The sequence below is a fragment of the Anser anser genome, assembly GCF_964211835.1.
Source record: "Anser anser genome assembly, chromosome: 5".
Classification (NCBI taxonomy): Eukaryota; Metazoa; Chordata; class Aves; order Anseriformes; family Anatidae; genus Anser; species Anser anser.
In genome coordinates this window covers 1,454,011-1,477,666 of record NC_139725.1, presented here as the reverse complement: position 1 = coordinate 1,477,666, position 23,656 = coordinate 1,454,011, and the positions used below count along the sequence as shown (strand labels likewise).

Below are 23,656 nucleotides of genomic sequence, written 5' to 3'. Positions count from 1 at the left end.
AATGATAAGTAGAAGTAGTGTTACTGAACTGTTTGGTTACTGGATTGTCTGCAATAAAAACCCCAAGTAAAGTCTTTGGTAATAATGCTAGAACATACAGTGAGAGGTATCTGCCCAAAGCAGCAATTCCACTCATCCCTCTTGCTCTAGGTGTTCTTACCCCTCTCTATCACATAATACCCTATGCCAGAACTATCAAAGGAGCTAGCTATCAAGGATTTAATATATGATAAAAACATGAGAATGTATTGACACCACTGCCAAAACTACAGTTAATATGGTTGTTAAATGGCTAGTGATTTTTTTTAGTGGTTGTTAAATGGCTAGTGAATCTTTGGGCAGACCTGTGCAGTGCCAAGAGTTGGACTAGATGATCCTTGTGGGTCCTCTCCAACTCGGGATATTCTATGATTCTATGAATACCTCTTATACTAGGTTTTCCTGACAAAATATAAGTGTAATTAGTGACAGTAAAGCTACCAGCTGTGGAAAAGCAAATTAGGCAGGCCTTAGGTACTTGCAGGAAGGGCAAGCCTTTGCTGTATGAGGAGTTAAAACAGATTTAAAAAACTCTTAAAATTTAATAATATAAATCAAATATTGATTTTCAAATAACTATATGCTCTTGATACAGATTATGTACTTATTAAACATGTTACATAGAGAAGAGGCAGAACATTGTCACATTTACAAGAAAACTAGAGCACTGCTTGACTGAAACTAGCCGCTACATCAAACCTGCATCCTACTCATCCTAGTTATGTCTAATTCCACTAGGACAAAGCAATTACTTCTGAAAATCAGTCTGGATGGGATACTACAGTGCTGAATAGCCATTTAAGCTATATGTAACTTGTAACAATTACTACAAAATATTAGTTACCTTTAATAGGTGGAGAGAGTCATATATTAAATCAGAATGTCGGAAAAAAGTGACTCAGAATGATACTAATGATATCAAGTTCACTCTTCTTTATGCAAGTTCCTTCTTCAGTCCAGCTGAGAGGAAAAACAAGCAACACAAACCAGGGTTGGGTGTGCAGTAAGGTGAAGGGATATTTTGACTTGAGAAACTAGCACAATGCTTTTATTCTGTGCCAAATCCTTAAGGGCTTCTTTACCTTAAGGGCTTCTTTAAAATTCATCAACAGACAATAACCTACAAAAAGAAGGGTGACATGAGTTCATGCTAAAAAAAAATAAAAAAATAAAAAAAACCACAACACTCCATTATCTCCACAAAAATGTTTTCTTCTTGCTGCCAAATTTGTTATCATTCAAGATAACCGCACAGCACTAAATGCACCATACCACCACAGCAAGAAACAAGTGTTTTCTTCATAGACACTCCTTTGGAATCTTTCATTTTGGTTCCAGAGCTTAATGAGCTACGAAGAGATATCATCTAGGTGAAAAATCTCAAAGCCTTGAAATGCAGTGTAAATACTAACTAGTCTAAAGTAATTCTCTGCTCTCTGCAAATTTCTGTGGGAAAGCATTGCTGTTTGAGAAGGACTGTTAAAAAGGTTATTGGACTCTGGTGGTTTTTTTTCCCCCCTCTCTGCCAGTTTATAGAGCTCAGTGATACTGACCATTAAAGCAGGCTGAGGATCACCATAAATGTTGTTAATTATGATAGGAACTAGAGAGAAAGAAAGAATATCATCAAGATTTCCTTATTTCTTCCCTTATCATAATCAGGGCTCACTTTATTTTAAAGTTTGAAAGATGCAGTTGAATTTTTCTACAAGAGCATTAATAATTTCAGAACAATGGTAGCTCTTCATCACAGCATGTTCTAAATAAAGACACGTGGCTTTTTTTCCCCACCAAAAAATGACAAAACAATACAAAGTGGTTCTGATTTCACAATATAAGAAGCCAGTAGGCCAAACAGCTTAAGTCATTTTCCCAAGGTTACATAAAACACCATCAGAGTAAGGATCAGAACATCAGTCCTATTCCTGTTCCCTGCCCCATCTGCAAGGTTTGTTGCCTACAGTGTTAATAAGAATACCAGATACAAAACAGATTATCCTGTTTGGAGAAAAGCACGGCTGACATACAGGGATACTTCTCTAACTGGTTGTGATGTAAACAGGAGGCATATTTGAAACATCACTGATGTTTCAAATGGGCATTATAATTCTCCAACAGTCCAGAAATGTTTTGGGAAGTGTTATATTAAATTTCTGAGCATAGGTAAACAAGAGAGATGTGTCTGTTATACCGTTTACAACTATATACAGAGTCTGTTGACATGCAAGACTTTGGTGCATTTTCTAAAATCAGAATAGCTGGGATCCCATATGGCACAGCATACATAAGGCACAAAAGCTTCTCCCGAAATACATTGATCTAATGAAATACCAGCAAAAAAGCTACACATATTACAAACCTGTGAGAAAAATTAGCTGTGATCCTGGTTTTCCTAAGTATTTTCAGACCATGAATTGATGCTTCAGGCTAGTAGAAATTGGGCCACTTCAGCTAGTAATCAGAAACCTACCTCATATGTTAAGACTGTAATATCAGTCTTAATATTATTTCCCATGCTCTGGAGCCATGACACACAGAAAACAAATGATTTAGCATATGCTAAACATAATGCTCTTAGTGACCAGTAATGTCACGAGGAAACAAACTGTCCTTCTTTTAATGTGGCTCTGAGTAAAACACAGTAGATTTTTCTCTCCTTTTCTTCAAAAGGAAATGTTTTCTTAACATGCTGCTGCCCACACACTTCAGGCATGGAATTACCAGTAGTGGAGGGATTCAAGAGAATTAAGGCCCCTGTTGGTATTGACTCACGTCATGTGTACAAAACCCCATCTGCTAGGGAATACTTGTATCCCTGCTCCGCCTTTCCCCTGTTCTTTCCCTTTGTAGGGTTCTTCCTACTCCTGTTCATTCTCTGTCAGGCATAATTTAAAATGGAAAACTTGTTGTATATATAATATATATAAAATATATAATATATATATAATAAATATATAATATAATAATAAAACTAATGAGACAGAAATGGAAATGTTGTCAGAGAAGTGTTTCTATGAAAGTTGTACTTTTCTATCATAAACTTCTGCAGTGCATGCAGTTAATCTTATCCATTTACATGGCTCCTTTGTCTCATGTATCATTAACAGAACTGTTCATTAGTATCCAAACCCTGCAAGCAATGTGAAGCAATTTCTGCAAATGGTACCTGCGTTCCGTCTGATGTAGCTGTACAACTGAAGCTTGCTCAACTTAACTGCAAGTAACCAGAACAAGTTTGCAGAGCTGGCAGATAAGGTACTTCCACTTGAAAATTGTGATCTGAAATCAACATGCCACATTGATACAGGACCTTTAAAAAAGTCAATTTTCTAAAATAAAATCTGGATGAACACCCATTTATGAAAAGGAAAGGAATGGTCCAATGGGAACTTATCCTAGCACAAGGTCATGAGTCACAAAAGCACTGCAAGAGGTATATGCATGCCAATAAGCAACAACATATCAGCTATCTGCTGCTTTTATTCCATGGCATGCATGATGATAATTATAACCTGAGAGCACAGGATCAAATCGAGGGTTTTTGTAGGTGTTCACAGAACAGCTTCACTTGCTGCCACTTCTGAAGTATTTCAAACTTAATGTAAACTTACAGTCAGAATTATAAATTTTGCCTTAACATTTAGAGCAACATGTAGCAGTTTTACTGGTTATACATGCCTTTTCAGAATGTCAAGAATGCACAGCAATACCTATTATGTAATCTATTAATATCTTTAAGGTGATGGATTCACATCTTGGAAAACATTTACAGAATATAAATGATAGAACAGTTAAAAGTTATAAAACATCTGTGCAGATGCGTGTTTCTCAAGATCTAGGACTGCAAACCAAGTCTCGCTTGTCTATGTTTAACACAAAGGAAGTCTCACAGCTGAACAGTGCATGATAAAGTACATGCACCCAGGTGATACAACGTATACAATTGCTCCTATGCACAGCAGCAGATAATTTACCATTGACTGAAAGAGAACACAATCCAGGTCATACATGTTCCATGAACAATATGCTAACCAAAAATGATGTTTCACACTGGTTTCAAATGTCTGACCCTTCAACTCAGTAATTGAAGTCAACATGATCAACAAAAGGAGGAAAGAAAAAGGGCAGTTGTATATGGTCAGAAATTATTTAGAACTGTAAGAAATAAGGGAGACTGGTTGGCAATGGACAAGTAACTAGTAGCAAGAATACGTGCCTAATGATAGGAAGACAGATGGAAATAGAGACAGATGAAGAGTTAAGATGGAACGAAGGGAACAGGAGAGGCCAGGCAGGAGAGAGATCAGTCAGGTATGGAAGCAGAAAACTGATTTTTTTCACTCAGTTTTCTGCTTCCATACCTGACTGATCTCTGTGAGCTGTTTGTTGGGGAGCAGAATAAAACCACAGGCAGAAAAGAAGATGATATCCCTTGACCATGCCTATCTACAGTGTGCGAAAGACAATGTAGTTTTGTGACTCAAGCCAGGGGTAGGAGTGAAATGTGGCAAATAGATGATAAAGGAACACAGAGGTTGGCACAAAGCTGTGTATTCATGTGAAGTGGGAGCCTTACCCGGACAGGAAGCTGGGAAGAAACCTAGAGCTGAAGGCCTAGCAGAGCAGTAAGTCAAGAAGTCACAGACACAAGAGATAACCCTGAAAGCATTAGACCGAGTCAGCAGAAGGGGCTGAGCAACAGAAAAAAAAAAAAAAAACACAACCACCATCACATACTGAGAGCATGGAGGTGGTAAAAAGAGGGAAGATACGCAGTGCTGATGGGAGTAGGGACAGTTATTGAGACTCTAGAGAAGCGAGGCTTCACTAAACTAGAGGTGAAGAGAAACTTCTGTGAAAAATGAAAAAGGAGATTCTCTTTTTTGACTGACCAAATGTCAAAGTGGAGTTTGAATCATTAACGAGAAAAATCAAAACTAAAGCAAAAAAAAATGGAAAGAGGACAAATAATGCTTTGTTTAGAGAGGTGAAATAAGATACAGCCTTCTTATGTTAAGCATAGGCATTCTCTTTTCCTGAGACTGAGAAACGTCAATACAATAGCTAAACTAGACTCTGCTGTACATCTGGTGTATCTTGTGAAGTGAATCTATGCTACCACATTGTTCCGTTTTAAGATTACACAGAGCAAAGTCAAACATCTGGTAAAAGAAAATTAATTTTACTATTAGTATAGCTAGTTCTTACAGTTTTCAGTGTTTAATAATAAAACATGACCAAAGGAACTAAGTATTTTTAAGTAGAACCATAGTACCAAGCACAGAAATATCTCACAATTTGAAATGCATACAGGCATTTTTTCAAAGCAGTATGTAGTACCTTCATAAACAAGCATTTGTCTACATTGCAACTTCGCTTCTCTAACAGCTACAAACAGCAGCATAGTTCAAAAATTCATTTTTCTGGCACTCAAAAGTTCATGTTTCAACACGTAGAATTCCAACTTTCAGAAAATAAATTTATGATTAATCTGAAAATACATGCGTAAGATATGCATCTCTATTACGTCAGCTATGCTTATATAAGACAGATTTACCTTAACAATTTAATTAAAATGCTGATTTATATGGAAAAAAACAACACACTTGGTAGGAATGAGAAATCAAAACTAGAAGGTCCCCGTTTGCCTAGACTTCTGAAATCGTTGCACTAAGGCAGCATAGAATGGCTGCTCTTGATGCACATCGAATTATTTTTTTCTTTATAACTTCTGATAGAAAATAATTTTGACTTTATTCATTTCTACGTCTATCTGTATTTCAGATTGTCTTCAACTTAAATTACAGAAGCATCCAGGCAGATGTAATTATTTGTATATTTGTCTGTTTGTTTATGCAGGAGATGACTGTCTCTTCCTCCACAATCAGAAATAAGTATAGTATTTTGAGTTTTATTACCCTACCAAAGCAGAGTATAGAACGATAGTCAAACTAGTATCCTACCTAACTGAACAAGGTAGTTTAAGCACTCAGAAATATTTCTAGTATTTTCTCAGCTCCAAAATAAACAATGGCTGACGATCTTAGAACACTTCCAGTTGTCTTTGCTCCATAAGGGAAGGCAAGCTGGGAGTTGAAAATGATAGCGTGGCAGGCAGGGCAGCAACCTCTCCAACAAGGGACACAGACCCCACTGCTCAAACAAGAATTGCAAAGCAGGTCCAGTGACTGCCAGACAAGATTGTAGTTATGAGGCAGGTGCCGGATGAAGCCAGGAAGCCAAAGGCCTGGGTTTAAATGCAGCTCCTGAGGCTGTGGTAAAGGTGTAAGGGTGGAGGCCCCAGATGAGGCTTCCCAGAGCCTTCTCACAACTTAACTGTTTCCAAGCAGCCTGGTGAGAGGTTATACAGCTATGCCACACCAGAGCTAACTTCAAACACAGGCATATAAACCCCTGGGACAGGGAAAAGAGGTTGCAGCAGATTACAGAGAAAGATAGTACACACTGGTTAGGGCAATTAAAGCCTGTCAGTACCTGGACAGCATACTCATGAACAACCACTCTCAGGTTATAAGAAAGACCTGGGAATTTGGAAATGCTCTGCCCAAAATCTTAGGAGTTGTATATTCAGTTCAGATAAATCCCTATGAGACAGACAGAAGACGGGGGAATAGAAGAGGCAAAAGTTCAAGATCCACTTTGTTTTTCTTCTGTGGCAGACACTAAAAAAATAAAAACGAAATACAAGTACTACCCTGGATTTCATTTCCCTCTGGCCCTAAATGCCATATCAGTCCACTTGTAACTGTTGTAAGTCCTGGATCTTCTCTGTAATACCATCAAGAACAATGCCCCACCTCTGTACATAAAGAGCAGTTTGTATCGTGTACCCCTGACAAAATGTCCTGGTTCCAGTTAGGACAGAGTTAATTTTCCCTCATAGTAGCTGGTAGGGTGCTATGTTTTGGATTAGGATGAGAAGAGCGCTGATAACATGCTGATGTTTTAATTGTTGCAGAGCAGTGTTTACACCAGGCCAAGGACTTTTCGGCTTCTCGCTCTGTCCTGCCAGCGGGCAGGCTGGGGGTGCAGCAGGAGCTGGGAGGGGACAGACCCAGGACAGCTGACCCAAACTGGCCAAAGGGGTATTCCATACCATCTGGCGTCATGCTAAACAATATATAGGGGTGGCTGGCCGGGGTGGGGGGCCGGCTGCTCGGGGATAGGCTGGGCATCGGTCAGCGGGTGGTGAGCAATTGCATTGTGCATCACTTGTTTTCTTACACATTATTATTATTAATACTATTATCATTATCACTATTATTATTATTATTGTTATTATTATATTCCTGTCTTAATAAACTGTCTTTATCTCAACTCACCGGCTTCACTTTCCCGTTTCTCTCCCCCATCCCAGAGAGCGAGGGGGGAGGGTGAGCAAACGGCTGTGTGGTGTTTAGCTGCCAGCCGGGTTAAACCACAACAGCCCTTTTGGCACCCAACGTGGGGCACGAAGGGTTGAGATATCGACAGATTTGACCAGAGTGTGTTAAACTAAAATTGGTATAAGTATTGGACCTGCTTAATAGTTGCTAGTCACGATGTTGATTGCCTTAATCTCCAGTCTGCTGTACCTGTATTCCAAATTGAGTTTTATGGTGTGTTACTCTCTGTATGTGCTCCCTGTTGCACTGTTTATCCTTTCCAGGCCCTGGTTTAAGATTATTATGGTACTGTGCGGTGTAACAATGGCTTATGAAATGATGAAATATCTGGTCACGACTCTAACCTGGTATTTGTACTCAGCACTGACGTCGACTCTATACTTTGGAACCCATATCTCGGAAACTATTAGCAATTACACCTATTGCCTGTTTTCGTTAGGGAGCCAATCTGTGAAGGGGACAGGGGAAGACATGTTTCCCTACCTGTTCACTCTCCCTTTCTCCTTCACCACCACCCTCTTATCCCCCGAGCTAGTTACGGTGGTTCTCCGAGATGTTGAATATCCTTGGGATACTCAGACCAGCCTGCTCTTGTTGTTATGTCTCCTGAATGCGCTTCAGGTTTTGTTGAGGGTTAAACAACTACTTAGGAATCTCATCCGGAGATCTGTCTTGAGGCGGGATAGTTGCGAGTGGCAGGGAGTGTGGGAGGATATGGGCAGGTTTCTAGAGCAGTGGTCACCTCCAGTGTTTTGGACATTCACCCCTGAACAACTGCAAAATCCTAAAAAGCTGGCAGAATGCTTGAAAAAAAGGTGTCATGACTCTGGCAGTTCCAAAGTGACACAAATCACTGTAGCGTGCTGGGGTCTGGCTTGTGCCTATCGAGCTGCAATTGATGCTACTAGCAACCTAGCTCCTGCAGCCGCTCCAGCTCCTGCAGCCACTCCAGCTCCAGCTCCTGCAGCCACTCCAGTTCCAGCTCCTGCAGCCGCTCCAGCTCCTGCAGCCACTCCAGTTCCAGCTCCTGCAGCCGCTCCAGCTCCTGCAGCTACTCCAGCTCCAGCTCCTGCAGCCGCTCCAGCTCCAGCTCCTGCAGCCGCTCCAGCTCCAGCTCCTGCAGCCGCTCCAGCTCCTGCAGCCGCTCTAGTTCCAGCTCCTGCAGCCACTCCAGCTCCTGCAGCCACTCCAGCTCCAGCTCCTGCAGCCGCTCCAGCTCCAGCTCCTGCAGCCGCTCCAGCTCCAGCTCCTGCAGCCGCTCCAGCTCCTGCAGCCGCTCCAGTTCCAGCTCCTGCAGCCACTCCAGCTCCTGCAGCCACTCCAGCTCCAGCTCCTGCAGCCACTCCAGCTCCTGCAGCCACTCCAGCTCCAGCTCCTGCAGCCACTCCAGCTCCAGCTCCTGCAGCCGCTCCAGTTCCAGCTCCTGCAGCCGCTCCAGCTCCTGCAGCTACTCCAGCTCCAGCTCCTGCAGCCGCTCCAGTTCCAGCTCCTGCAGCCGCTCCAGCTCCAGCTCCTGCAGCCGCTCCAGCTCCTGCAGCCGCTCCAGCCCCTGCAGCTGCTCCAGCTCCAGCTCCTGCAGCCGCTCCAGCTCCAGCTCCCGCAGCCACTCCAGCTCCTGCAGCTGCTCCCACTCCTGTGGCTGGGTCAGAGAAACGAGCTGTAGCAGTGCAAGTTGACCCCGCAGAGGGTATTCCAACCCCTGTGGCAGACCCTGTGTCTGGGTCAGAGAAACGAGCTGTAGCAGTGCAAGTTGCCCCTGTAGACAAGGTGAAAAAATGGTATAGAGGCTCAGGTCGTTTAGAACGCAGACAGTCTTCTGCTAAGTCTGGGCATAGTGAAGACGAGGCTGGGCCATCAAAGGTGCAGGAGACTGAAGATGAGGATGTCGAAAAATCAACAGTAACTACCCGGACTCTACACCAGCCACCAAAGGTGCAGGAGACTGAAGATGAGGATGAGGATGTCAAAAAATCAACAGTAACTACCCGGACTCTATACCAGCGTGAGCTACGAGATGTGCGAAAAGATTTTGGTCACTGTATAGGCGAGCAGCTTGTCACCTGGCTGCTCCGGTGCTGGGACACGGGAGCCAATTATGTGGAATTAGAGGGCAAGGAAGCCAGGCGGCTGGGATCCCTTGCTAGGAACGCATGCATTGACAAAGCAATTGGAGATGGAGCACGATCTCGCAGTCTCTGGAGGCGTCTCCTGTCAGCTGTGAAGGAAAGGTATCCCTTCAAGGAAGAACTTGTATGTCTACCAAGCAAATGGACCACCATGGAGAAGGGAATTCAGTACCTGAGGGAATTGGCCGTACGGGAAGTAATTTATAAGGCCCTAGACGACGCACAAACATCCGCAGATCCAGATGCAGTCCGGTGTACACCACCTATGTGGCGGAAGTTTGTACAGAGTGCACCATCATCATATGCCAGCTCATTGGCAATACTAGCCTGGAAAGCGGAGGAGAATCCCACAGTGAATGAAGTGACTAAAATACTCCGGCAGTACGAAGGAAATCTCTCCTCTTCCCTACAGGCCTGTGTCTCAGCTGTGGAGAAACTCTCTGAAGAGGTCCACCAACTTAAAGAGAATTTATCTTCCCCTCCACCTGAACGAACCAGTGTCCACCAGCTAAAAGAGAATACTTTGGAGAAACTTTCTGAAAAGATCCACCAACTTGAAGAGAGATTATTTTCCTCCCCACCTGTACAAACCAGTGTCTCAGCTATTAGGGGTAAACGTTCATCTATGCAAGGAAGACAATATGGTGGGCACACACACCGCGCCACCCTGTGGTTTTACCTACGTGACCATGGAGAGGACATGAGAAAATGGGATGGAAAATCTACTGCGACCCTAGAGGCACGGGTACGTGAATTGCAAAGGAAAACAATTGGGAAAAAGGAGTTCTCTGAAAAGTTTGCTGCTCCAACTTCCAGCAGGCAGTCCTTTAAACACAGAAATGAAGATTCTGACCAGGACTAGAGGGGCCCTGCCTCCAGCCAGGGGGAGGAAAGGGACAATCGAGTTTATTGGACTGTGTGGATTCGATGGCCTGGCACGTCAGACGCACAGAAGTATAAGGCTTTGGTAGACACCGGTGCACAATGTACTCTAATGCCATCAAGCTATAAAGGGCCAGAGCCCATCTGTATTTATGGTGTGACGGGGGGATCCCAGCAGTTAACTGTATTGGAGGCTGAAGTGAGTCTAACCGGTAATGAGTGGCAAAAGCACCGTATTGTGACTGGCCCAGATGCTCCGTGCATCCTTGGCATAGACTATCTTAGAAGAGGATATTTCAAGGACCCAAAAGGGTTCCGCTGGGCTTTTGGCATAGCTGCTTTGGAGACAGAGGACATTAAACAGTTGTCTACCTTGCCTGGTCTCTCAGAGGACCCTTCTGTTGTGGGGTTGCTGAGGGTTGAAGAACAGCAAGTGCCGATCGCTACCACAACTGTGCACCGGCGGCAATATCGCACCAACCGAGACTCCCTGAGTCCCATCCATAAGCTAATTCGTCAACTGGAGAGCCAAGGAGTGATCAGCAAGACTCATTCACCTTTTAATAGTCCCATATGGCCAGTGCGAAAGTCTAATGGTGAGTGGAGACTAACAGTGGACTATCGTGGCCTGAACGAAGTCACGCCACCACTGAGTGCTGCAGTGCCGGACATGCTAGAACTCCAGTATGAACTGGAATCAAAGGCAGCCAAGTGGTATGCCACAATTGATATCGCTAATGCATTTTTCTCCATCCCTCTAGCAGCACAGTGCAGGCCACAGTTTGCTTTCACTTGGAGGGGAGTCCAATATACTTGGAATCGGCTGCCCCAGGGGTGGAAACACAGCCCTACCATTTGCCATGGACTGATCCAGTCTGCGCTGGAGCAGGGAGAAGCTCCTGAACACCTGCAGTACATCGATGACATCATTGTGTGGGGTGACACTGCAGAAGAGGTTTTCGAGAAAGGGAAGAAAATAGTCCAAATCCTTCTGAAGGCCGGTTTTGCCATAAAACAGAATAAAGTTAAAGGACCTGCACGAGAGATCCAGTTTTTAGGAATAAAATGGCAAGATGGACGTCGTCAAATCCCAATGGATGTGATCAACAAAATAACAGCTATGTCTCCACCAACTAGCAAAAAAGAAACACAAACTTTCCTAGGTGTCGTGGGGTTTTGGAGAATGCATATTCCAAATTACAGTCTGATTGTAAACCCGCTCTACCAAGTAACCCGTAAGAAGAATGCTTTTGAATGGGGCCCTGAGCAACGACAAGCCTTTGAACAAATTAAGCAGGAAATAGTTCATGCAGTAGCCCTCGGGCCAGTCCGAACAGGACCAGATGTAAAGAATGTGCTCTACACCGCAGCCGGGGAGAATGGTCCCACCTGGAGCCTCTGGCAGAAAGAACCTGGGGAAACTCGAGGTCGACCCCTGGGGTTTTGGAGTCGGGGATACAGAGGATCTGAAGCCCGCTATACTCCAACTGAAAAGGAGATATTGGCAGCATATGAAGGAGTTCGATCTGCTTCGGAAGTGGTCGGTACTGAAGCGCAGCTCCTCCTGGCACCCCGACTGCCGGTACTAGGCTGGATGTTCAAAGGAAGGGTCCCCTCTACACATCATGCAACTGATGCTACATGGGGCAAGTGGGTTGCACTGATTACTCAGCGGGCTCGAATAGGAAACCCCAGTCGCCCAGGAATCTTGGAGGTGATTATGGACTGGCCAGAAGGCAAATACTTTGGGATATCGTCAGAGGAGGAGGTGGTTCGTGCTGAAGAAGCCCCACTGTACAACAAACTACCGGAAAATGAGAAGAAATATGCCTTGTTCACTGACGGGTCCTGTCGTATTGTGGGAAAGCATCGGAGATGGAAAGCTGCTGTATGGAGTCCTACACGACGAGTTGCAGAAGCTGCTGAGGGAGAAGGTGAATCGAGTCAGTTTGCAGAAGTAAAAGCCATTCAGCTGGCTTTAGATATTGCTGAACGAGAAAAGTGGCCAGTTCTCTATCTCTATACTGATTCATGGATGGTAGCAAATGCCCTATGGGGGTGGTTACAGCAATGGAAGCAGAACAACTGGCAGCGTAGGGGCAAGCCCATCTGGGCTGCGGCATTGTGGCAAGATATTGCTGCCTGGGTAGAGAACCTGGTTGTAAAGGTACGCCATGTAGATGCTCATGTGCCCAAGAATCGGGCTACTGAAGAACATCAAAACAACCAGCAGGTGGATCAGGCTTCTAAGATTGAAGTGGCTCAGGTGGACCTGGACTGGCAACATAAAGGTGAATTATTTATAGCCCGATGGGCCCATGACACCTCAGGCCATCAAGGTAGAGATGCAACATACAGATGGGCTCGTGATCGAGGGGTGGACCTGACCATGGACACTATAGCACAGGTTATTCATGACTGTGAAACATGTGCTGCAATCAAGCAAGCCAAACGGTCAAAACCTCTTTGGTATGGAGGACGATGGCTGAAATATAAATATGGAGAGGCCTGGCAGATTGATTACATCACACTCCCTCAAACCCGCAATGGCAAGCGCCACGTACTTACAATGGTGGAAGCAACCACCGGATGGCTGGAAACATATCCTGTGCCCCATGCCACCTCCCGGAACACTATCCTGGGCCTTGAAAAGCAAGTCCTACGGCGACATGGCACCCCAGAGAGAATTGAGTCAGACAATGGGACTCATTTCCGAAACAACCTTATAGACACTTGGGCCAAAGAACATGGTATTGAGTGGGTGTATCACATCCCCTATCACGCACCAGCCTCTGGAAAAGTTGAACGATACAATGGACTGTTGAAGACTACACTGAAAGCAATGGGTGCTGGGACATTCAAAAATTGGGATACACATTTGGCAAAGGCCACCTGGTTAGTCAATACCAGGGGATCTGCCAACCGAGCTGGACCTGCCCAATCAAACCTGTTACGCACTGTAGAAGGGGATAAAGTTCCTGTAGTGCACGTAAGAAACACGCTGGGTAAAACAGTCTGGGCTACTCCTGCCGCAGGAAAAGGCAAACCCATTCGTGGAATTGCTTTTGCTCAGGGACCTGGATGCACTTCGTGGGTAATGCAAAAGAATGGGGAAGTCCGGTGTGTACCTCAAGGGGATTTGATACTGGGTGAGAATAGCCCATGAGTTGAATTGTAGTATGTTAATTATTATATAATACTGTATGTCATCACTACCATAATTGCTATATATCATAGATGAAAATGGTGATTAATTAGAATGTATTGGAAAGAGTGTAACCTGAGCATGACATAAATGGTAATGGAATAAGGGGTGGATATCTGTCCTGTTTCCAGTTAGGACAGAGTTAATTTTCCCTCATAGTAGCTGGTAGGGTGCTATGTTTTGGATTAGGATGAGAAGAGCGCTGATAACATGCTGATGTTTTAATTGTTGCAGAGCAGTGTTTACACCAGGCCAAGGACTTTTCGGCTTCTCGCTCTGTCCTGCCAGCGAGCAGGCTGGGGGTGCAGCAGGAGCTGGGAGGGGACAGACCCAGGACAGCTGACCCAAACTGGCCAAAGGGGTATTCCATACCATCTGACGTCATGCTAAACAATATATAGGGGTGGCTAGCCGGGGTGGGGGGCCGGCTGCTCGGGGATAGGCTGGGCATCGGTCAGCGGGTGGTGAGCAATTGCATTGTGCATCACTTGTTTTCTTACACATTATTATTATTAATACTATTATCATTATCACTATTATTATTATTATTGTTATTATTATATTCCTGTCTTAATAAACTGTCTTTATCTCAACTCACCGGCTTCACTTTCCCGTTTCTCTCCCCCATCCCAGAGAGGGAGGGGGGAGGGTGAGCGAACGGCTGTGTGGTGTTTAGCTGCCAGCCGGGTTAAACCACAACACTGTTGTAAGTCCTGGATCTTCTCTGTAATACCATCAAGAACAATGCCCCACCTCTGTACATAAAGAGCAGTTTGTATCGTGTACCCCTGACACAAACATGTTCTCCCTCAGGCATGTCTTACTCCTCTTTTTTACTCACAGATTAGTTTTCAATCCAATGAATAATTTTTTGTGCTTAATCTTTAAAGCTTCTTAAAAACTTCAACTGTAAAAATAATTCCAGAATGTTATTATTACCGTTCTACTGCTCAGGAAGCAGAATAAGGGCGTCCACAGATTTTACGTTCACTAAGCAGCAAAAAAAAAATGATAATAATCCCAGTCTTCTGCTTAAATTCTACATCATTCATGTTCCAAGGTGACCAAACTTCTCAAAAATGTAACAGGAAAGAATATAGCATGGAACTCCTAGTCATTGTCAGTTATGTTATTGGATGTCACCAGGGAACTTGCAGTGCTAGCTTTAATAAAACTGTAATTAGGCATTTTTTTCATGAGAAATTTGTTTAGTGGTATCTTTAATCATTTTCAGAGGAATTAGAAAGTCATTACTACAGCTGCAAGCAGGATTCAACATACTGCATGTCAAAGTTTTTAGTTGTTTTGGAAGCAGAGTGCTATTCTAGACAGCCCTCAATGTCTTTTGCATGCTTACTATAACACTGAATACTGGTATAGTGCAATAAATTGTATTTTATCTTTTCTTCCATCACGTTCTAAGCTGTTAATCTTTGCTAACACCAACTTCAGTGATAGTTAGGAAATAAAGTTGTTTGAAATTAAATGAATTACTGTGTGTAAAGAATCACATAGGGATTTTCCTGCTTGTTCTTTGGCATGATTAGAATTTATCTTTTTCCCAGATCAGACCTCTAAATCCAGTATATTCGTATAGAAACAATGACTTCTGAAATAGGTACATCTTTCACATATTTATTACTGTATAAAAGCCTTGCCTACTGACAACAGTATAGCATATAAAACTGAAAATGAAATTGTATTCTCTCCTCTCTTAAAATGTCTTGGCAGAAGTGCATTGAAACAGGGAATGTTAAACAGCGAATTAATCTCTAATTCCATAAAATCTCTCTCTATATTACATATAGTATTTGACAAAAAGATCTTTGAATACCACAACAGATAACTGTGAAGAAATTACTCTTTGTGTTAAAGATTACAGTTTTTAAAAGGTATTCTGTGGTTTTAATGACTTTAACTCAGCCAGCAATCTACAGTAAGTTTGATTTTAAGCTATACTTTCTGATTTGTTACTTGCTTTGGAAATGAACAAATAGTCTTCAAAATGGGACAAACAAAAAATTAAATGACTACATAGAATTTTGAGGCTAGGAAGAAAAAAGACCTAAGTGAGTGAAAAAGGAGAGAAGTAAGCAGCTTCAAAAGTTTGATGCTTTTGAACATATATACTTTTTCTTGCTTTACATTTACAGAAATTACCATATCCTATTTATGTAAAATTTATTTGAAAAGACCAACAGAAAGAAAGAGAAACCAGTATTTTTACTTTTTTACAATTCAATACAGGAATTTAGTTACAAAAGTAACTACAGTCAAAATTATGATGGTAGCTTGTCTTTTTAAAAGATTGCTTTATTTTACCAATAATCTTTTCTGTGTTTAAAGTACTCACTTTCACTTTTAAAATTAGCTCTAGTCTATCCTACAACAAACCTGCTATGCCAGTTGAAGTAAACAATTGTCACGTAAAATGAGCTTTAAAATTCCAGGAGTATGAAGAAAGAATACTTTCACTATATGTACATATCTTATATTGCAAAAAAGTTCTAAAGGTATTTGGTGTACTTTATTCTCAACATACAATTTAGTGCATTTTTATGTACTGTAATATGACCACACACTTGGCAGATACTGAGTAAGATTTCCTAAGTGAATATGAAGTTTCCAACTCTTAATAGCTAGGAAAACTTTACCAATCTGTTGGTTCAACCTGATGTGCGTCAAAAAAATGTTGCTGGTTATGCCTACGCTATTTTAATTCTAAGGTGCTCAAAAATATTACATAACCGACAATATTATTAATAAATGTTTTCATTTTACTAATGTGTCACATTTGCTTGCAGGACACCTGAAACGAGTTCAGAGCCCAGTGAAAGGACTGGATATTATTGTCATAAAGACAAAAACACTGCAGCTTTACTCTTTAGCTAAACTTTTTCTTAGGTGGTGAATGTAAATAAAAACAAAGAAGCCTATATCATTATCTCCTATACCCCTTTTCAAATTTATATTTTCTTTACATACAGTTCTAAAGCACTGTTTCTCCAAACAGATACCACTTTATGCTAGCTTCTGTTTTAAGTTTTTTGATTTATTCAAATACTTACTATACTCATTTCATAAAGTATCACTGTATCATTATTTGTGTCAGTAAATGTATTGAACATTATGGCTTTACAAATTTTCAAAGAAAGAGATTAAAAACACAATGAACTTTATATATATCATTGAGGTGGTTTTTTTAAACATCTGCAACAGATTATACACAGAAAGCCTCTTGCCAGGGAACACAGAAAAGGCCCTGTGGTGTTTCCACACCCAGTCAATTAAAGGATTACTACTATTAAAAAACAAGACTTTCTTTGGGAACATAGATTTAAGCACATTATCTGAAATTGGTAGGGATCATCTTTGCTTGTAAAATGCCAGTAGACTTACTGACATCAAATATGGAACTAGGCACCTTTGAGATCAACATAAACTTGAGAGGTTTCTTTAACAAGACAAACCAGGTCCTATAGCAGTTTCTATCAGTGCAGAAATGTGATTCATATATTTCCCATTTGTCTCTTTATAGTACAAATAATGAGTAAATTCCTTCCATTTTTCTCTTCAACAACTAAGTACTTGTGTCCAGACTGAAAAATATATCTCATTTCTTGTGTCTAAGACAAGTGATTATAAAGAAAAGGATTTGCTTGGCTATTCAAAACTATCTTTGCACAGCACAAAATAATTTTTTGTTGTAGTTTTTGTTTTACATAGGTCCAATACTAACACTAGTTAATAGCGTCTACTGGTTTTTATATCATGCAGGCCCTTAAGTGCTTTGGTAGGTAGATGACAGTAAGTTGATACAAAATAATTAAGACATGCTAGGAATACCACAAATACTATGTGTATTACACAGTGAGTAATGAGACCTGCATAGTTCTTATCATCATCGAGGACTGAAAAATGGCACAGAGTACATGAAGATACTATGGCAGACTTCCACATATTAAAAATAAAAAAGACATCTTGGATTGCATCATGCACAAAGAACAAAAATACATGCATATATGTTCTTCAGGTCCAGACTCTAACTTAATGACATCAACCTCATCTGCCATAACTCTTTTGGATTCAGTTTGACTAATGTGGCTCATAGATCAGCCAAACACAAACCAAGATTGCTATGAAAGATGGTGCAATTTCTGTACACAACTACCTCTGGATTAAGTGCTCTTTTAGGGCTCTAACTGACTTAATTTACTTAAGCAGTATTGCAAAAGGTAATAAATATGGTTGGCATTTGGAATTTACCAGTCTATCATTCATTATTTCCTAATGAAGGTCACAACTGAGACTTATACATAAAAACAGCTTCAAGCAAAACATTTGGGCAGGAAAAGCGTAAGAGACTTGTTCTACAAGCTTTATTTGAATGAATGACTCTCCTGCACTGCTTCTTGATTTCACTAACTGAAGTGTAGACTGCAATACGTTGTCATACAATTACTCCCATGGTATCTAGAAGGTAAGAGAAACTTGAAACAAAACAAACCATACCAAAACAAACAGATATACTCTCACTAATGAAATCAGGCTTCAGTTGTTATTCATGCAACATACCTCTCTCAGCATAAAACGTGAAAAATAGCTGGTAGGGTCAAAAGTAGCTGTGGTCTGGATGCACCTGTATTTTGAAAAGAAAAAAAAGAGCAGATGGATACAATAAAGTAATTAAGCAGATTACAGTAATACAATTTTTTTTCATTTGATGAACAAATATTGGATTAGTTATGAGTGCTGCCATGAGAAGCGGCACTTGTAAGTTTGACTGTTGTAGGAAACATGTTCAACTATACCTGAAAAGCTTAGAAAATAAAGAAGCCAATTACAAAGTCTGGGACATATTTAGAGCCATCTTTGAAATAATACTACCACTACAGAAGTACTAAAGATATATATAGGCTTAAAATTATTAAAAAATAATGTGATCAGAATGATACGGATTTTACATAGAGAGATTAAACATACATCCCAGCGTATATTATCATATATAAGTTCCTTGTAGAATATATTTCATCTTCATATATCCCATGACAGGGTCCTTCTACTCATTCTTTTTAAGTCTTTTTATCTTAATTAGAAAATATATAGTAAGGTCTTAGCTACAGAAATACACAGTATTTATGTGAGCTAAGCAGTTAAAAATCTTTAAAAAAGCTTACTGAAAGGAGAGGGATATAATGCAAGTAAGAGGTGGGATTTAAAATTCTTCAATCAAGCACATTGTCGTAATATGTTTAATGCTCCTGATCACCTCCAGACAGACAAGATCTAAATAACATTTCAGGAGAGTTGCTGGTCTGATCATGCTGACTACAGGTGCTCATGCGAGATATACAGCATCAAAGGTTTCTGTGTAGACTATTCTACCTTATTTAGCAGATTAAAAAGTATTTTAATAGTGTTTTGACTTTGAAGCACACTTGCTGAGTATTAGATTTCTCTCTATTCCTAAATTTAGGTCTACGCTGCAGAAGATCACTGATTCTTTGGTAGGTACTGTAATGAGAAAGTCTCCTACCTTTACTAATAGGACAATTTTAGAAGTTTTTAATCTATAAATCAAACTCTTATTTACATAACTTATCAATCTGCACAGGCAAACTTCAGCAGTTGATAGTGATTGCATTACCGCACTATTACCTTCATCTAATCTAGGCTAAGCTTTAAGCAAATGTCTTGTGTGTTTTTTTTTTTTTATCAGCAATATCATTTCTATAGCTAGAGCAGTATTTTACTACTTTACTAACCTTAACGAGGCTTTGTGAAGCACTTTTAGTCACCCCACAAACTTTGCTTCCTAATTCATTCTCTATGAATTTAATCATGCACAATCGTTTTTTTCTTCTTTTTTTTTTTTCTTTTAAGGTATTTGTTAACAAGAACCTGAAAAATTACCTGTAAAAGATGAAGAAAACAAACGTTATCTTTCCCTGTCCCCTGTTAGTACAAAAATCAACCAAGTAGCAGTTAATCATTCTTTGTGCCAAACAGTCTTCAGTTAAGCAGTACAAAAAGCTGCCTCTCCTCCATCACCTGGAACTCATTATCTCATGCCCCCTGCCATCACCTGTGGAACAAACTAAAGTTTAGTGCATATGGCCACTGCTGAATTTTAGAAATCAGGTAAGATGTCTCAGGGTAAGAAATGTGTTTCTCACAACGCTGCCCCAAGCATTTTCAGTGGAATGCAGTATCATCCTTTCACGAAAGAATGTGCATGTAACCTCATGCTTAACTGACCAAGAAGCACTGGTTCTTTACTTTTATTCAATTTGCTCATATTCACAGCAAATAGTCTTTGATACCATAACTTAAAATGATTTCTAACTTCTTTATTTTATCTCTTGCAAAGTACAATACCCTCTTTATCTAAAAAATTAGCTTACAATTAGATCTGTGGCAAATTCCCTCACAGATGGTCTTCTTTATCTTTTCAATGCCTTAACTGGATTTTTATTTTGTGGCGATCAAGCTCAATAAAGGTCAATTTCACAAGAGCTCCCTCTTGCATTTATCATACTGTCTACAAAGGTAGTTTTCAATCCTGAATATATTCTAAGGAATATTTCTCAGAATACAATAAAACCTTGAAGCCTGTTCTCAGACTGTATCTGTAAATGTTACAGACATGGGAATATTTACAGGCAGCTTTAATACCACCATTTTTTATTGCCATGTTTTCCTTACTTTCTAATTTTATACAATACTACACTCATTCTTGGTCCAGTACTTATCTGCATATTTAAATTTCAGATTACTTTCCTATGGGCATTTGTTATCCCAGATCATTGACATATAATATTGTTATACATTTGCAAATTAAACACAAAATCTGCTGACTTAAAACTTGTACTTTTTACTCCCCTCTGCCACCGTAGTGATTAAGTATGATATTCTAAGATTAGTTTATGTGACTATCTTATCCAGACTAAACAGAAATCTCAGCTAAATTTCTAAAGGTAATTTGAATACAATTGGGTCTTCAAAATTGTATCAAAAGTGAAAGCTAAGATTTCCTGCATCAGGGCAATAGTTTCTTGGATCATGCTATCATTGATTAGAAATAGAAATAAGTACTTATGAAGTTGTTATTACCCTGTTTGGGTAATTTATTTGCAGTAGTTTTATAAATTGTTATTTTGTGGTAGCAATTAGTGCAGTTATTTCTGACAAAATATTGTTGTTTTCTGTAAAAATGTAACCTCCCTTGTTATGCCTTAGAGTATGCAAGCAATTTCCTTCTCCCAGCTTGTAATGAAGACAGTAAGAAGGCTTTCACAGCAATCTAAGGCTATGAGTACTTCCTTACAAAAGCCTTCCATATTATCACTCCCATAGCTGTACAACATGCTAAATACTAATAGGATTAAGTTGGTATCAACTGTAACATGAACTAATGAACATGTAATGAAGTAGTTCAAAGCCACTGTGATGCGTTAAGTAGATAACTGTAGATAAGTTTCCCTTCTACTTGCTCATCACCCAAATATTTTGCTTCTTACAAAACAACGGGATTTCACAGGCAGGCAGAAACTGGGGGGAGAGACATAGAAAATTATGAAATTAGCAAATTACAGACAAACAATATAGGCTGCTTATACTTCTTTGGGAACACGATTAGTTGGTTCTGTAACATAATGGAAATCGACATTCTGAGACAGGCATCCAGGACCTGTACAAAATGCCTGGCCAAAATGAAACATCTTACAAAGAGATCATTGAGGACAGAAAATAAAGAAAAGCAGCTACCTACACCAGTCATTCAAAAAAAATATAGCAGAAGATAACTTGATACTTCATATCTAGCTCCATGCCTTGCAACTGAAATGAAAATCCACTCTCTTGGCACCGGGAACCTAAGCCAAGCCAAACTTTTCCTCACAGAGAGAAAACACAAAGCAAAACCCAAGCAGAGCAAGGAGTGCATGTAGGCATGTCAGCCCCACAAGTCTCTATCCTTTGTGCTGCTAGAGAAAAATCGACCAGGAGGGAGGGAGATCGTATAATATGTTAAAACCCATACGGGGCTTAGCTGCCAAGCTGCATGTCAGCACAGTGCACAGAAACTGATTGTGCATACAAAACTTTTTAGCTAACATCATAAAAAACAAACAAACAAACAACAACAAAAAAAACAGATAATATTTAGAGTTTTGGGGTGTCTGCTTTTTTTGAGGTGTTGCTAAGCAACAGTTTTGAGAATCTCAGAGGAATCTAATGTTAGCCTGAGGTACCCAAGTAGCAAGTAGATGCTTATGCCATACTGCCATGCTTAAGGAGAAAGACTGTAGCCATGCAGACATATCTGAAAAAAAACTTCCTTGTAATTCTTACCACAAAAAAAAAAGAAAGAAAAAAAGAAAAAAGAATTCCCAATAGACTCTTACCATCAACTTACTGTCAAGAAAACTACATTAGATAGATTGATATGGACGAGACATTCAGTTACAACACTGTCCTGGTAAGCTTTAATAAAAGTAACATTGTAATGAACAAGTTGCACTTTTAACAACAATCATATTCACTTTAGCATTGGTTGAATTAGTGCCAGAGCTTCATTTGGTGGTAGCCAAGAATTCCCACGTGGTTTTTAAAGTATTATGATAGGTTTGTACTGTTATTATACAGTCAAATGTAGTTTGACTATTTAATATATATTTACAGTAGAATTTAGAGATCCAATTAGGAAGGAATGAAAGGACAATGAGATAGTGCTGAAGAATTTTAGTTAATACTACGCATTAAATAGGATAGAGGGAAATTTAAAAATACTTGTTGGAAACACTTAAAAGGGCAATAAAGACTGGCATTACAGGTGCCATACAGTCACCAGTTCAAACATATAAGAGATGGTAAGGTGTGGTCTAGAAAGTTAAAGCAAATAATCCCACAGTACAAGAAAGTGAACAATGGAACATCAAAATAACAAGAAGAAAAATATTTAAAAATATATAAATGTTGCAAGGCAGTATTTGTTGTGACTAGAATGAAAATGGCTGGAGTTGTCAAGACATGAAATGATAAGGGCCTGGCTGAGAGTTCTGGTCATGTGAACAATGAAGAAAGGCTGAATCAGACTGAGATTGAGTAGGAAGAATTACGTCTACCATATTAGCAAAAGCAAAACAAACAAACAAAAAAATTATAAGACAACGAAGTGAAGTCTAGCATGGAATAACATGTATGATCATGTACATACTGCCCTGATAGCATGGCATTTAAGGTAAGAACATTTCACAGTGGGTTCTCATTTTCCTGGTACTTTCAGCTTCCTAATGAGAACCTTAGGCAAAGCCAGGCTGAGAATACAAATGAAGAGCTGGAAGGAGGCTATACAGCTGTATCTGCACCATAGACACAGGTGTTTCCTAAGGAAACACTTTGATGTCACAGGACTGGTAGAAATATGGTCTTCATATTTACCTTTTCTTTCTTGAACTCCTTCCCATGTTGCTGACAAAAAAAATATCCGTCATTACACTGATGAAGACCTCCAGTGCTGTGATGCAAACTTCTCCTAAAATTCTGACTTAGCCAGAACTTCAAGGTATGTTGATAATCATCCAATTGATCTTGGTACTTTGTTCTTGGTACTTTGTTCAATCTCACTTTAGAACCGTTTCGTAAAAACTTTCCAATTTGGAATGAAAGGAAGTCCTTCTGCCAAAATATTTAAGTACAGTAGACCTCAGAGAGTATCCTGTGTTCCCACCCATTCAGCAGTCGTTTCCAGAAGTATCGGTTAAAATAAAGGCAAGATGTCTGAAGATAACTGTGAAGTAATAAATAATGTACTTCATTTACAATGAATCTTCTTTCTAATGCTAGTACACAAGGTGCCTGACACAATATGTATGAAATCTTTTCAACCAATTTTAAAAGAAAAAAAATGTAATCTTTTTCCTTCAGCAAGCAGAATTTCATACTCTATACAACAACAAAAAATTAATCCCTTTGTATAAAACTTGAAAGGATTAATA

At 40.2% G+C, this 23,656-nt stretch overlaps 2 long non-coding RNA genes across 12 annotated transcripts in view; one reads left to right on the top strand and one right to left on the bottom strand.

Annotated features, from left to right (window-relative positions):
- Positions 1 to 23,656, bottom strand: part of LOC310899701 — a 158,142-nt gene that overhangs the window by 110,985 nt on the left and 23,501 nt on the right. For 8 of the 11 annotated variants that reach the window (XR_014584551.1, XR_014584552.1, XR_014584553.1 and 5 more), the window contains 2 exons: positions 19,424 to 19,571; positions 18,234 to 18,297 (listed from right to left, as the gene is read on the bottom strand). This is a non-coding gene — a long non-coding RNA (uncharacterized lncRNA). Of the gene's footprint in view, positions 1 to 18,233; positions 18,298 to 19,423; positions 19,744 to 23,099; positions 23,608 to 23,656 lie in introns of those variants that run through there. The other 3 variants (XR_014584561.1, XR_014584554.1, XR_014584558.1) reach the window with 3 other exon arrangements.
- Positions 14,090 to 18,131, top strand: LOC310899703. The gene is made up of 3 exons (XR_014584569.1): positions 14,090 to 14,122; positions 15,224 to 15,276; positions 16,463 to 18,131. It is a non-coding gene; the product is annotated as an uncharacterized lncRNA (long non-coding RNA).